Source organism: Zea mays, chromosome 2 (genome assembly GCF_902167145.1).
Source record: "Zea mays cultivar B73 chromosome 2, Zm-B73-REFERENCE-NAM-5.0, whole genome shotgun sequence".
In the NCBI taxonomy this organism is placed as follows: Eukaryota; Viridiplantae; Streptophyta; class Magnoliopsida; order Poales; family Poaceae; genus Zea; species Zea mays.
In genome coordinates this window covers 46,655,507-46,671,335 of record NC_050097.1, presented here as the reverse complement: position 1 = coordinate 46,671,335, position 15,829 = coordinate 46,655,507, and the positions used below count along the sequence as shown (strand labels likewise).

The following is a 15,829-nucleotide window of genomic DNA, read 5'->3' as shown; positions in this document are numbered from 1 at the left end:
CCCGGTTTTAGAAGGTAAACCGAATGCGAACCATGTACGTGCCAGGATCAGTTATTCACGTACACAGCAGTTACATAACATGGACATCATCACACAGTGCTCAAAATAGTATTAAAAGGGAAATAGCAGTCGATTACACCATACGTCTGAGACGTCCACATAGTCCTTACAATAAATCAAAGTGCGAAAACGAAACGTAGATAACCGCGGCCTTCACAGGCAGCCGACTGGGGGTTGCCGCTAACCCACACCTAGAACTCGTCGTAGTCTTGGAACTCCTGGAAGTCTCCTTCCACAGCTTCATCTTCTCCTGAGCCGTGGTTGCAATGCTGACAACCTGGGGGGGTTTGGTGTGTAGAGCAAGAGTGAGTACACATCAACATACTCAGCAAGTATCCTGTTTGGCTGTAGTGGACTAGCTTTATGTGGGGGTAAGTCAAGCGGTTGCTTTTAGTTGGTCAGATTATTATTTACTAATAGAAAGCCAGGTTTTAGCATTAACCCAAGTTATTAGCCCGATGTACCCTTTCCAAACGGAAAGAATACCACTTACCAGCACCATAGACATAACCAAAACCATCAGTCTCATTGCCATTTGTAAACCAAAATGTCTCTGATCAAGTACCACTAATCATTGGAGCTCCCTTGGCCGCTCATAACCGCGAGCACGGCTGATATATCAGTTTTCAAACACTCTGCAGAGGTTGTGCACTTTACCCACAAGCTGTGATTCCCTCTTGCCTCGGGCCGATCAAACCCTTAAACACTACCAAGGTGAATAGGCAGGGTTTCACTACGTAGCCTTTACAAAGATTCTCCGGGACTGTAGCCGTCCGTTAGGTTTCCTAAATGTACCGCACTCCTCCCCAAGGGACAAATCAACCTTGGCAGAGCGAGCCGCATACACCGAGCCCCATTGACGGCACGACGGCGAAGCGAACTACACCCGGATCCTCTAATTATTCAGCTAAGGGCGTCCCACTCCACCCTCATGGTTGCACTGTTTTCCCGGGCGATCATCCATAGAACAGGTCCTTACGGAGAGGCACTCGAGAAACCGCTCGAGCCCCCTTGAAGGTCGCAAGTACAACATCATAATAAGAGAAGGGAAAACAGCGTATCATATATGATCTCATCATGTTCATTGATTAGAGTTGAGCAATAGCATAAAGCTAAACAATAATAATCCGACCCAAATAGGTAAACAAGGACATGGATAACAAAAGCTAGTCAATCCTTGAGTATAAATGTGTAATGCGGGAGGTGAATTAAAGAATGAATAGGACAGAGATAGGTCAAAGGACACTTGCCTCCACCAACCGACTGCTGCTCAGGGGCTTCTCCTGTGAGTTCCTCGGGCTCTTCGACCGGATCGTTCTCTATGCGAGCGCAAACATACATACATCCACATGTTTAATACAAAAGAACAGTACACCATACAATAGAATGCAGTAAGTAAACAGACGTCCCACGCGGGCTCGCAATTACGGTTAAGAGGGAAAGAGAAACAAACAGTCGAGAAACGATCACGTTACATCATTATGAATTAACCACTCGCTTAATAGAAGGGAATTAATTTGGACTCTACGCTCAGCATAAAGTAAAGTCATGTTTCATGTTTAATCATCATAAGCATATGAATATAATTAAAAGGACTGTCGCGCGGCGAGATGCACGACATAGCACCTTAAATCGAATTAAGAAATCAATGACTCGTCGCGCGACCGAGCGCACAACGAGACACTTTGCATTAATTATAAAGAGACGTTAAGCATCGCGCGACGAAGCGCACGACGGCATATGTCAACAGAGCTGAGTTTAAAGTGGAACGTCGCGCGTCTGGACGCGCGACGTCGCACCTTAAACAACCTGAAATTAAAATAGATCGTCGCGCAACAAAGCGCGCGACACAACACTTTAATAAATATAAACTAAAAGAATCGTCGCGCGACGAAGCGCGCGACGCAGCACATTAATAGAACCTAAAATTAGACAAATCCGTCGCGCGACGAAGCACGTTAACTAACGGAGTTTGAGAATTAACTACAACCAAAAAAATCACCGCGCGCGTGGGAACGCGCTAGGGGCCAACAAGGCCACGCGAGCCGCGACGGGGCCGGGATGCCGCGCGAGGGGCCGAAGGCCGCGCTGGGGCCGGAGGCCGCGCCGGGGGCCGCGCCGGGGGCCGAGGCGCCGGGGCCGAGCCGTCGGGGGCCGCGCCGGGCGAGCAGGGGGTGGGGCCGGGGCGGGCGGGATGGCGGCGCGGGCTCGCCGGAGGGGCGGCTCGCCGGGACCGGGCGGGGTCGGGGCGAGGCGGCCGAGCTAGGGGCGGACGGGGGCGGGGCCGAGGGGCGCGGCCGGGCGGGCGGTTGAGCCGGGGCACGACGAGGGGAGGGCGGGGCGGCCGAGGGGAGGGCGGCCGGGGCCGAGCTCGTGGGGGCCGGGCGGGCGTGCCCATGGCGCGGGGGAGGGCGCCGACGGGAGGGAAGGAGGAGGGAGGGGGAGGGGAGGAGGGAGGAGGGGGGAGAAGCCTCACCGGAGGGGGAAGACGGCGCGGCGGCGACGCCGGGGAGGGGCGGCGGCGGTGCTAGGGCAGGGGAGGCGGCGACGGTTAGGGTTAGGGAGAGGGAGAGAGAGAGGGAGGGAAATTTTGGAAAAAGAAAAAAAAGGAAAAGGGGGGGCGGTTGGGCCGGCTGGGCCCAAAGGGGGGGAGGGGGGCGCGCGGCTGGGCCGGCGCGAGGCCCACGCGGGAAGGGGGGGAGGGGGGCGGCTGGGCCAAAAGGGGAGAAGGGGGGAAGAGAGAAAAAAAAGAAAAGGGTTTTCCTTTTTTATATCTATTTTTTCTATATGAATGCTTTCACACTTTCAAACAACCAAAAATGCATGGTTCGGCATGGTGCATCACACAAAATAAAATATTTTAGGGTTTTGCTTTACATGGGATCTCAAGCCGAATCCCGCTATACTTTGGAAAAGATCAAGGTTTAGCGAGGAGAAAAGGGAAAAGGAAAGGGTAACGCCTGAATTTGGTGAGGGAAAAGAAGAAAAAAATCTACCCCCAAATTCAGGGCGTTACATTGAGAATTTTTGAAAATAGTAGAGTTAGAGCTTTTGTTTTGGCAAAATACTCTTGTTGTCTCTTATTGTCAAAAGTTGGTCTCTTGTCGGGAGAATGTTTGATTATGGGAAAAAGGGGGAGTTTTTGAATCTTTGATCAATTTCTCTTGGAATACCTCTCTCTATGCATCAACAAGTGAATTTGACTTAGAGATAGGAATTTGAGTTTGATTTGCAAAAACAAACCAAGTGGTGGCAAAGAATGATCCAAATATGCCAAGTTTGAATCAAAAATAATTTTTTGTTCTCATATGCATTGATGTTGCACTTCTTTAGTTGCTTTTTGTTGTGTTGGCATAAATCACCAAAAAGGGGGAGATTGAAAGGGAAATGTGCCCTTGGGCCATTTCAATAAGATTTTGGTGATTGAGTGCTCCACACAAATGCTTTAAGTGATAATTGTGCCAAAGACTCAAGAAGTGCAAATCAAGATTAAAGGTATGTTTCTAAGACTTAGTACATTGTTTTGAAGACTAATGTATTGTGTCTAAGTGCTAGAAACAGGAGAAATCGATTTGAAGATAAGTTGGTTGTGTTCAGCCAAAAAGGCTGCTCGGTCTGGGTGCACCGGACTGTCCGGTGGTGCACCGGACAGTGTCCGGTGCGCCAGGACCAGTCCAGATGAACAACCTACTCTCGGGTCTCGACGGTGGCATACGACTATAAATCATCGGACTGTCCAGTGGTGCACCGGACTGTCTGGTGAGTCGTCTGCGGCGAAGTCACCGCTCTCGAGAAACCAGTCAACAACATACGGCTAAAATTCACCAGACTGTCCGGTGGTGCACCGGACTGTCCGGTGAGCCAACGGTCGGCGCGCCAACGGTCGACCGCGCAATCCGCGTGTGACGCGTGGCTGAGCCAACGGTCGGATGGGGGCACCGGACAGTGTCCAGTGCGCCAACGGCTCCAAATCTTCAACGGTCGGCTGCGCCAAATTAGGAAAGCAATCTGCATCGGACTGTGAACAGTGCCTGTCCGGTGGTGCACCGGACTGTCCGGTGCGCCACCCGACAGAAGGCAAGATTTGCCTTCCTGGATTGCTTCCAACGGCTCCTAGCTGCCTTAGGGCTATAAAAGGGACCCCTAGGCACATGGAGGAGAATACCAAGCATTCTTTGATCATCCCTAAGCACCAAGACTCCATTTCCGCGCATTTGATTCTTTGTGATAGCAACTAGAGCTCCATTTGAGTAGAGAACTCTTTGAGTTGTGTTGCAAGCTCAAGTTGTGACTTGTGTGCGTGTTTGTGCTCTGATTTCGTGTCTTGTGTGCGTTGCTCTCCCTCCCTTACTTCCGTGTTTCTTTGTGATCATCATTTGTAAGGGCGAGAGACTCCAAGTTGTGGAGATTCCTCGCAAGCGGGAGATAGTAAACGAAAGCAAAACATTATGGTATTCAAGTGGGTATTTGGACCGCTTGAAAGGGGTTGAGTGCAACCCTCATCCGTTGGGACGCCACAACGTGGAGTAGGCAAGTGTTGGACTTGGCCGAACCACGGGATAAACCACTGTGCCTCTCTGTGTTGATTTCTTTGTGGTTATCGTGTTTAGCAAGAAGTCCTCTCTAGCCACTTGGCTTTATTGCTCTAACATTAATCAAGTTTGTGGCTTTAAGTTTCAAGTTTTTACAGGATCACCTATTCACCCCCTCTAGGTGCTCTCAATGAGGGGTTATTGTAAAAAGATGACGTGGGGGCGACCGTTGAAACTAGTGCTTTAAGTATAGTATAGATATAATATGTGTTATACTGTTATGAGAAAATGTTTCATAATCTATTTGTGATCCTAACTATACATAATTTTTGTTATTTTAATCTATCCATTGTACCACTATATTGCAACCATCAATATCATGCAGACTTTGATATATGCCACGGTCTCATCATTGAACAACACGTTTCACACCTACCGGAAGAAGTTCCCTCGTACATCGTCAGTCATCAAGCACACACCACCATACGCGCTTGCTTAAACAAAAAGACAAGTGTGTGTTTGCGAAGAGAATTAAAGACAGGGCGACACAAAAGCTACCCCAACGGTGGCGAGGATGATGAGCTGGTCATTGCTATCGGTTCTCCTCTGCGTCACCTCCGGCGCCGAGATGATGCCACAGTCCTTAATATAGTAGTCGTCGAACGCGCACGACATGGCGAGTACCAATGACTCTTGGTTGGGTTGCCGGACGAAGTGCACCTTAGGCTCATCAACGAGGTAGTACACCTAGACGTTGCACCACCAGATACACTACTCCTCTACATACATCATGTTCGAGAATACTCACAACGTCAGCAATGGCCATCGTCCCAGCGCATAAGAATTTATGGCCGGACAATAGCGACTTACATGGTAGGTTGTGCTTTAGATGGACGATGAGCTGGACGGCGTGATGGCATCATCGTCGGATGCAGTGCTCAGAACAACCTGAGAGTCGCCGATGTTGGCGACAACCATGAGGTCTCCCTGCTTGACGATGGACAGCGCGGTGCAGCCGCTCTGGACCACGTCTAAGCGACGGTTGTGCCGGAACTTGTCATACACAGCGGCACATGCAGCCACGTAGGACTGTTTCCAGAGGTCGAACTTCGCCAAGCTTCTTCTTATCATCGATGAGCGACACAAGCGAGCGCCTCTTGCTAGTGGTGTTTGTTCGGAGATTCCAAGTAAGAAACATTGATTCATTCGTTGGTTTATGAAAATGACTCACAAGTCAAATTCATGGAAAAATATTATGGAGAATAAATGTCACGCATGTAAAAAAGAATTTAAGTTGAAAACATTAATCAAACAAAAGAAATTGCATGTAAGTCTCTTCTTTAAATACTATTCCCTGTGTCCAAAAATATAATTCAAGAATCTCGGTGATACTTATCTACTACTACGCATTGTGCAAGGGTGACAGTAATTGGGCTTGAGGAGAGATATAATAGATGTTTTTCCTGTCATAAATATAGACATAAATACACATATGATGTAGTGGTAGCTACTCGTATTTGTTTGAGGAGTCACGGGTTCGAATCTCTTGGGGGCCATGTTTATTTTTTAATTTTAGCTAGATGTGGGCTTCACGGAGGAATGAGAATGAGCTTTGTAGGGAGAGTAGAATGGGGAGAATGAGAAAGACATGATAAGGAATGAGAATGACAGATCAGAGGCTGTGCGGAGAGGGGAGAATGAGAAAGACAGTGAATGAGAAAGACAGAATAAGGAATAGAACTGAGAACGGTGGCAGAACACGAGCAATTGTGTATATGAATGATTTTTATTAAAATATTATAATTTATAATTTACAATGGAGAAAAGTAGATGGCTACCATCCCTAACGTCAGATACTAGAAGCACAAAATAGCTCATTTGATTTTAGAATATGTTTTCGTACAACCCCTGCTTTACTAGTAGACAACTTCTCTTGGCCTAATTCGTTTTCTTCGAGAAGCTCCGCTGTTCAAGCTAAAGCTATTTTGATAAAAATAAATCATCAAATTATCATGATATTAAGATAATAAAATATTCATAATACTTTTTTCCCAAGGCAACCGGACCCAGACCTGTATAGCTCCACTTTTTTTTTTGTTGGTGTTGAGAAATGTATAGCTCCACCAGTGTGATAGCGTGATTAAAAAAAACTTTAGCTTTATACCGTACACTCGGTCCAATGGGCTAGATGCATTACCTGGCCTAGTATGGTCCGTGTCTGGGCCAGAGAATCCGGGCTGAAAGCTCAAGTGCATGCAACAGAATGATGGGCTTTATTGGCTGCTGGGCCAGCGATCCGCTTCAGCTTTGTCAGCTTATCTTCCTCTCTAGGTCGAAATTCCCAATGGCTTTGCCACTGCCATGTGCCAGCGCATGAGTGGAGACTGGAGAAAGAGCCCTACTACCCTAGCTAAGCCGGCACAGCGGCGGCCGGCGATACACGTGCGAGCGGCGGCGTGAGGAAAGGCGGGCGGGGTGAGAGATACCTAACCACTAAGCGGCTGCGGCAGCGCCGCAGCATAACCGGCACCAGGTCAAAAAACGACGACTGGGCAGGTTTCTCCATGATCCCATTTGATAGGTTGTACTACCTTTTAGTCTGATGCAGAATTCTAGCTACGCTAGGTGCACAACTGAGGAGACCTGCTGTTGTATTCCTACCAATATATGCGCCGGGACGAGCCTGTTTCTGGTTGTTCTTGTTTCTTTGAACATAATGTGCTTTACTGAAGCACACGAACTGGCTGTCGAACCAATAGAGCTCACCTTGTCGATAATTTCCACCCGTGGTTATTCATATGTAGCTTGGTGGGTAGATTTAGAGTCCATAATAGATCTAGGAAAATAAAAAAAACATTTGAAGGCATAAAATGTCATTTAAAATGTTGTTCAATTATTGAACCATTGTGATGTTTCCTTCTATTTTCTGTGTTGTGATTTTGTCACCAAATTTGCTAGCTTTGATCCACATCACGATTCATACACGTTTTGTGCTATCCTTGGTCCATCTTCTATAACCAGGGTACTTTGATTCTGTTGGATTTATGTAAAGTTTGGTTTTTAATGAGGCTGTTTCATGTAGGCACCGTATGCATATCCTGAATTTCAGCACCGCATACACTTTCTACAGGGCCCTTGCCACACCAGACAAGCACAGACAAACACGCGAGCGGCATGCCATGTCATCACCGGCAGCAAGGAGCATCACTTGCTACTCCAAAATTCCAGAGTTCTTGGTGGGCACTAATGGGCAGCCAATGCCCGCAGTGGGGCTCGGCACAGCATCACACCCATTTGTGGCGGAGGATGTCAGGACATCCGTGCTCACTGCGCTGGAGCTTGGCTACCGCCACATCGACACTGCGGGACTCTACGCCTCTGAGCGAGTTGTCGGCGAGGCCATGGCTGAGGCAGTGTCGTGCGGCCTTGTGGCGTCCAGGGACGAGCTGTTTGTGACATCCAAGGTGTGGTGCACTCAATGCCATCCTGAGCTTGTGCTTCCGTCCCTCAAGGAGAGCTTGAAGTATGTTTCTTGAGCTTGATTCTGCTTTTCTCTTATTTTTAATCTAATAATAAACACAATCAAATGTTCAGTACTTAATCAATTTCTCACCTAGGTTAGAAACTTAGAATCAAGGTTATTAAAACGATAAAATGTTGGAACGCTCATGGGTGAAATTTTGACTTTTAAACGTTTAAGCAAAGTTTAAACGTAGTTTTAAACAATATAGGAAAAATACCAATACATCATAATTTCAGACAATAATATAAAGTTAAATACCAAAACAGAGAGATTACTGGCTTACCAAAACTTCACCCATGAGTTGAATTGAACCCCAAAAGTAACTAATAGACTGGGCCCAAAAATAGCTAATGGTCTAAAATGCATAAAACACTGCGTTTTACAGTTTAGAACGCCAAAACGCTAAAACGTGGTTTCAACCTCTAAGTAGAGTTTTGACGTTTAAACGTAGTTTTAATAACACTGCTTAGAATGCAAGATATTGGTGTTCTGAACTTGTATGCAGTCCATATCTAATTACTTGCTGTCATGCTGTGTTGCAGGCACGAAGGTAATAACTGTTATTTTGAGTTCAAATCCATAGTTCAAATATTGTGGAATTTAAAGCTGGAAACAATTCACAACTAGAATTTGAAATTGACTGATTTTTGTCTGAATCAAGTTATTTGGGTTTATGGTTATTCACTTCTTTAAGTCTTGAAGTCTGAAGTGCAAAAACATGTTTGGAATCAAAATATCCCATACCAAACATTACAGTTTACACAAAAAGCTAATCAATTGTTATTGCAATATTCCATAGATCTCAGGAGTCAGGACATAAAAGTTACTACAAAAACAATGGTATGTTCAGACATATAAATGGATTTAGCACTAGAATTAAGTTCTTGTAGTTTAACTTTAACCAAATCTGCAGTTTCTGGCATTACCCTATACAACGATGGATTAATGTACATTAGTGGTAAGCAATATACTTATTGCTTCATCTGTAGGAACCTTCAAATGGAATATGTTGATTTGTACCTGATTCATTGGCCCATGGCTGTAAAGCCTAGCAAGCCTCACTTCCCAATGAAAAGGGAGGACATTGTGCCGATGGACCTTAGTGGTGTATGGCAGGCAATGGAGGAATGCCATCGACTTGGCCTTGCTAAAATGATTGGTGTTAGCAATTTCACAACAAAGAAATTGCAGGAGCTGCTTGCCATTGCAAAAATTTCCCCATTTGTAAATCAGGTTTGTGTTGATCAACTGGACAATCCTAGTGGCAATAATCTTCTGGACTCCTGCTGTTAGCGTTCACATTTTTTTAAAAAGGAGTGTTGTATCGATTTTTTCAATAGCTACCAATCCACATATTGTATACCTCAGGTTATAGCAAAAGCAAACAATTTTACTATATTGAACTTGGAGTCAATTTGCATGTCTATACGATTGTATTTGTTATACCCTCAACCTCAAGCTTAGCATAGTACCAGGTCACCTCAAATATCATATCAATGATATACATGCATGTGATAACCTTTGCAGGTTGAATTGAATCCCACTTGGCAACAGAAAAAACTAATTGAGTTCTGCAATGACAAGGGTATTCATGTGACGGCTTATTCTCCCCTAGGAGGCCAAAGAATCTCTAAACTGAATCCAGTACGACAATCTGACATATTGGAAGAGATTGGAAAGGCTAGAGGGAAGTCAGTGGCCCAGGTATAAATTGTATTCTCTCAGTACATATTACTCTTTTCGTTGAAATTCACTTTTCTCTAGAAAATCAAATCATCAAAGGCTCTCACATATGTATTGAATTGATGTAGTACTTTTGATGACTTTATGAGGATTGTTCACTTTGCTTTGGTTAAATAGAAGGTTTGATTGGTTTGGCATGACTCCTAATATGCTCAGCTGTGAAAAATACATATTTGGGCAACAAAACAGCACATTAAAAAGGTCTTTTATAGATTTAACAAAAAGTAACAGAACTATGATTAATACTGCCAATCTGTTGCTTTCTTTTGGTAACATTATGTGATTTTAGAAGCAGAACTGATTCCCCTTTTGCTCCCAGATTTCACTGAGGTGGATATACGAGCAAGGTGCAAGCATGGTGGCAAAGAGCTTGAAAAGGGAGAGGCTTAAGGAGAACATTGAAATCTTCGATTGGGAATTGAGTGACGAAGATCGGTTTAAGATTGGTCAGATAGCACAGCGCAAGTTGGTCACAGTACAGAATCTCCTGTGTCCTGAAGGTATCTCCAGTGTGGATATCTTGGATGTTGATGTTATTGAAATATAGCTGTGGTCTCCATCTATTTGCAATGGGCAAAAGAATTGGTGTACAACATGTTGGATACATCAGAAGCAGGTAACCTATCTTTTGTTCGCTAACAATAACAAAAGCCTTTTAATCCCAAGCAATGGATAGGTTAATCATTTGTTCCTATGACCTCTTTCGTTCTGAAAGTTACCTGATTTTACCCTGCATAATTTGTGAGCCTTTGGTAAAATACAACAGTTTATCCTAGCATATATACCATCCAAGATAAATTTTTAAATTGAAATATGTTATAGAGATTATCATTGAATCGTAACGAGGTAGCATTTTTTTCGTTGAACTCATAAGCATGCTCTTTTCCTGGATTACTTTATACCACCGTTAAACAATTCTTTTATTTGGTTCTAAATATGCATATGTTCTAGGACTCTGATGTCTACCAACACGGCAACAGCTCTCCACTTAGATGTTCAGCTCATTAAACATCTTCGATCAAATTCCCTGGGTTACTTCACACAGGATTTTTCGATCAATGCTTTAATCCATTAGTGCTGTTGTTGGAAACTATTGACTGATAAACCATGCTCTAAAGAGAAAAGAGACTGTAATTTCTCCCAAAAGACTGAAACTGTGCACTTTGTTTCACAGTTCACTAGTAAGGAGTAACACATATGGTTTTGCGGCCCTATTAAACTATGCTATATTTCTTCTATACCATTTAAATTTATTTCCTCTTATTTTTTTTGATCCAAAACACAATTGTAGCATGTACCAATACCAAACTTAGTAAGGCTATCTCCAACAACTTACCTATCCCCATCTACATATTCAAACTCCACTCTACAAACTATGCAGTGCAAAACAATGCAAAAACAGTGTTTTGAGTGACCATATGTGTGAAATGCTGAATACGGTCTAACAACTTTAATCTCTTCTTTCTGGTTCTTTTATGATGATTGACGCAACAACAAAAATGCACTTCATCGATTATGGCGGCTACCTCGACTGACATAATGCCTACCTTTGGGTATGCTTCTTCTTTTCTTTAGTCTTTCACGTTTCTATGTACTAATGTTCATCTTGCTAAATTCACATGTGCACCTTTCTATTGTCACCAATACTTTTGTACCATTTTCTGGATTAATCTACTATTAAAAATGCAAAAATATATAACGATCCAAAAACGTGATAGGTTTTTTCGTTAGCTAGCTTTGTTAGTATGCTGGAACCAAATATTTTTAGGAAACTCACTTTAAATGATGGCGTCAAAGATATGGTTAACTGCTATACATTGCTATTTTGTTGTTGAACTTAGAACACCTGGACCTCATTCTATTGAAGGCGAGCATGTGCTCTAGGATGCTAACACTATGTTTAAGGGGCAATAATTAGCATGCTGGAACATTCTATAGTTGGTGCATGTGACAATGTTCACTGACAAAGAAATATAGGATGCACCAGAGGCCAAATATAGAGTTTCTTACGCTGGTAATGAGTTATATGTCATCAAGTAGTTTCATAACTAGAGGCCAAATATCGAATGCTTGTTTTAAATCTGTGAATCATGTGAGCCTTGACAGTGAGATAAATATTTGGCATTCACGTTTATATCATATAAATTTTGATTATATAACATACTTAGTTGGTATTAATGTAATCCCAAAAATTAATTTGGTCAAAGATTCCAAGTTCCATGTATGAGTGCAGTCAAAGTAACCTCACGAGCCTTAGATTTGTCACTGTTAGAACTAATTTGTTCCGATTTGTGCGAAATGAATGACCAATTGATGAATGGTGGCAAAAGATATTTTATGATGTTCATAGATGATTGCACTAGATTCTTCTACGTGTACATGTTCACATCAAAAAATGAAGATTATTTTAAGATCTATAAAGCTAAGGTAGAAAAATCAACTTGAGAAAAAAAATAAATACTTGTGGTCTGATCGTGGGGAGGATATTTCTCAAATGACTTTTCTAAGTTTTGTGTGGAACATGATATTAATCATGAGAAGAACCAGTACCACGATACTCTTCACAATCCAAAAAGCTTGGTCATATAAATATTTAATAATTTTAATAGTCTATATTATACAAGCTTTGTATATTCTTTAGTATCATATGAGTAAGTAAAGTAATGGTATCATAATATATGGTTGGTCCTATCTGTTTATCTTGAATTGTTGAGAAAAAGATGAAAGTGTGCCATGTGCGCACACCGCTACCACCGAGCTAGGCGCCTTGCCATGAAGAATTATGTGTTTGATGTCTAGGAGTTACCTGACTTCTGATTTGGTGCACCCTTCCAGCTCCTGTCCTCTAGTCTCATGTTCGGGTGCAAAAACAAGCAATGCGCTCTAGCACTTGCGTGCACAAATTCTAGGTGAGCAGACCTCCAAAACAAGTGTTGTCCAAGTGTTGACCTTTTCGGTTGAATGACGACAATCATGTTTTTTAGGACTGTTAGACCAACTCCAGCAAAGGTGGCTCCGTATCCGTAAAATACGTAGGCGCGATCACCATTGCGGAGCCTCCAACCGCGGGCGTTCCAGCAGATAGACTCCGTATCACACTCGCAACCGCGGGCGTTCCAGCAGATAGACTCCGTATCACACTCGCACACCATATCTGCATGCAAGTGATACTGACAGATGACAGATGGGTCCTACGAGCGTAGACTTTTATTGCTACGTTGCTCAGATATGTGCGCAGAGGAGAAATAATACATGGGAAAAGGGAGCGCAAATACACGGCGTACATTTTGTGGAGAGGGATACGGAGTCAGTTGGACTGATGAATAGTGCACAGTGCAAAAGGAGATTGGGAGCCACATACGGAGGCTGCTGGAGTTGGTCTTAGTGACAAGACTGCTCACTTCTCTTTTTTTCTAGCGCTTTTATGATGATCGATATAGAAACAAAACTGCACTACATCGATCGTGATAACTATATTGACTGGCATAATGTCTGTTGTTGGGTATATTTGTTCTTTCCTTTGGTTTAAATCACGTTTCTCTATACTACATTCATGTTCATCTTGTCAAATTTACACATACATCTTTCTGTTGTCACTAACTCTTTTAGTATTAGACTTGGTCATTTATGAGTTGTATGAGTACATAGACTTGTATGTTAATGGAGTCTATAGTGACTACGAATAGACTTATTTATTGAGACTTTTGTGATAAAAATTGATGTGTTGATTTGAGCTGTGCTATATATAATGTAACGGATGTGATGTTGATGTCACACACACGCGCATAGACACACAATATGTTGAAGAAAACCATCGTAATCTGTGATATGATATTCATGTTGTGTAATTTGTGATATTCATATGTCGAAGGAAACCATTGTAAATAACCTGGCTAATTTATAACGGCTGTTCGAAACCATAGTAAGTTAATTTAAATAATTATGTTAGTCGTCCCAAAACCGACTTAAATTAACTTTTTTCCCGCTTACTCCATTTTTTTCCCGCTTACTCCATTTTTTTCCCGCTTACTCCATTTTTCTGTAAAATCTATGTATGATTCCTCTGAAATCCCAGCATTCCAAAGCAGCCTAGGATTCAATTCCTATGGAAAAATTTCATATGAGAACATTTGGAATAAAGGATTGAATCCTATCAATTCCTTTACTATGGAATGACATTCTCCTTAGCAATTTTGGAGAAAAATAAGCATGAGGCCCGCCCAACCTCATGTTTTATTTTCTATGTCTTGCATTCCTATGTTTTTTCTGCGCATAATTTAAACACACGTTTTGTGACTTTTCTATGTTATAAATTCTTGTAGGATTTCATTGGTATAGACAGTCTAATCCTGTTTTTTTTCTTCTATTCATGCGTTTTGAGAATCATGTGTTCTAAAAAAGCCCGTAACCTTTAATTATGGTTGTAGCCATTAATTAGGACTAATGACCACCTTCATGCACGTTTGTGACGCTAATTGTTGGACATAAAACTAACGTTGATATTAGTTTTCAGATCAAATTCTAATCGAGACTTGCAAAAATCATTCATTGGTTCTAGTGTGAGGCCAATTTTCAATAGAACAACTAAACCATAACCTATTTTTTTGTCTAGTAAAGGTTGGTGAAAGCCTCCTAAAAGGAGGTGAATAGGCAAATCTGAAATTTATAAACTTTAAGCACAACTACAAGCCGGGGTTAGCATTAGAAATAAAGTCGAGTTCGAAAGAGAGGGCGAAAACAAATTACAAGCAAATGAAAAGTGTGACATGGTGATTTGTTTTACCGAGGTTTGGTTCTTCTAAACCTACTTCCCGTTGAGGTGGTCACAAAGATCGGGTTTCTTTCAACCCTTTCCCTCTCTCAAACGGTCACCTAGACCGAGTGAGTTTTCTTCTTAATTAAATGGGTCACTTAGACCCCGCAAGGACCAACACACAATTGGTGTCTCTTGCTTTGATTACAAATTACTTGAAGAATAAGAATGGGAAGAGAAGAAGGCACGATTGCAAAAGCCAAGCAACAAGAGCGACAAATATCACACGGATCACTCTCTTTCTTAAGTCGCTAAACACTAATAATCACTTGTCTCAATTGTGTAACTTGGAGAGATTGGTAGCTTTGATTGTGTCTTGGAATGGATTGCTAGCTCTTGTATTGAATGTAGAGGATTGGAATGCTTGGGTGTTTTGAATGGAGGTGGTTGATGTTGTATTTATAGCCACCAACCACTTTCTAGCCATTGCTCCAATTCTGCCAACCGCGGACGGTCCGCGTCCCTGGTCCGGACGGTCCGCCCCTGCTCACCAATGACTGAAATCCCAACGGTCAGCAGCAACGGCTATATCAACGACTATAATGCATTAAATGTGTCGTCAGATGTCAGATAAAGGCAGTCGCGGACGGTCCAGTCGTGCATCCCGGACGGTCCGCGAGGACGCTATAATTCATTTTACCGAACCCGTCACCTTCGTGTTTTTCGGTTCTGTGCCGATCGGACGGTCCGCGCCTGACGCCGGACGGTCCGCGCCTGACGCCGGACGGTCCGCGCCTGGTCTCGGACGGTGCTTGCTTTTCCATCGAACGGTCCGTAGTGTTGACTTGCATTTATGCAGTGTTCCTGTCCGAGGCATACTTTGGTGTCGCGGATGGTCCGCGCATGGTCTGTTTTTCTGAAAAGCTTCTCCTGTCCGGAATAATCTACGGTATTCCAGACAGTTGATTTAGAATAGTTGTAGATGAACTTATGCACCTGTGAAATGATCAACTAGGCAAACTGGTTATTCCACAAGGTTTATGATGGTCGTCAAACACCAAAATCGATTATAGGAAATGTTGAGACTATTTCTCTTTCAATCTCCCCCTTTTTGGTGATTGATGCCAACACAAACCAAAACAAATATAAAGTGTAGAAATGTAACTAGTTTGCATTTTGACAAATGTGCATAAGTTATTTTGAAATGAAAGCATGTCT

General features: G+C 43.1%; 1 pseudogene across 1 annotated transcript; it reads left to right on the top strand.

Annotated features, from left to right (window-relative positions):
• The first annotated feature begins 6,974 nt into the window (after nucleotides 1-6,974).
• Nucleotides 6,975-11,553, top strand: LOC100282911 (NAD(P)H-dependent oxidoreductase pseudogene; annotated as a pseudogene). Its single transcript, NR_158980.1, has 6 exons — nucleotides 6,975-7,148; nucleotides 7,675-8,115; nucleotides 9,105-9,348; nucleotides 9,643-9,819; nucleotides 10,178-10,474; nucleotides 11,434-11,553. The product of NR_158980.1 is annotated as an NAD(P)H-dependent oxidoreductase pseudogene (transcript).
• Nucleotides 11,554-15,829: the final 4,276 nt, after the last annotated feature.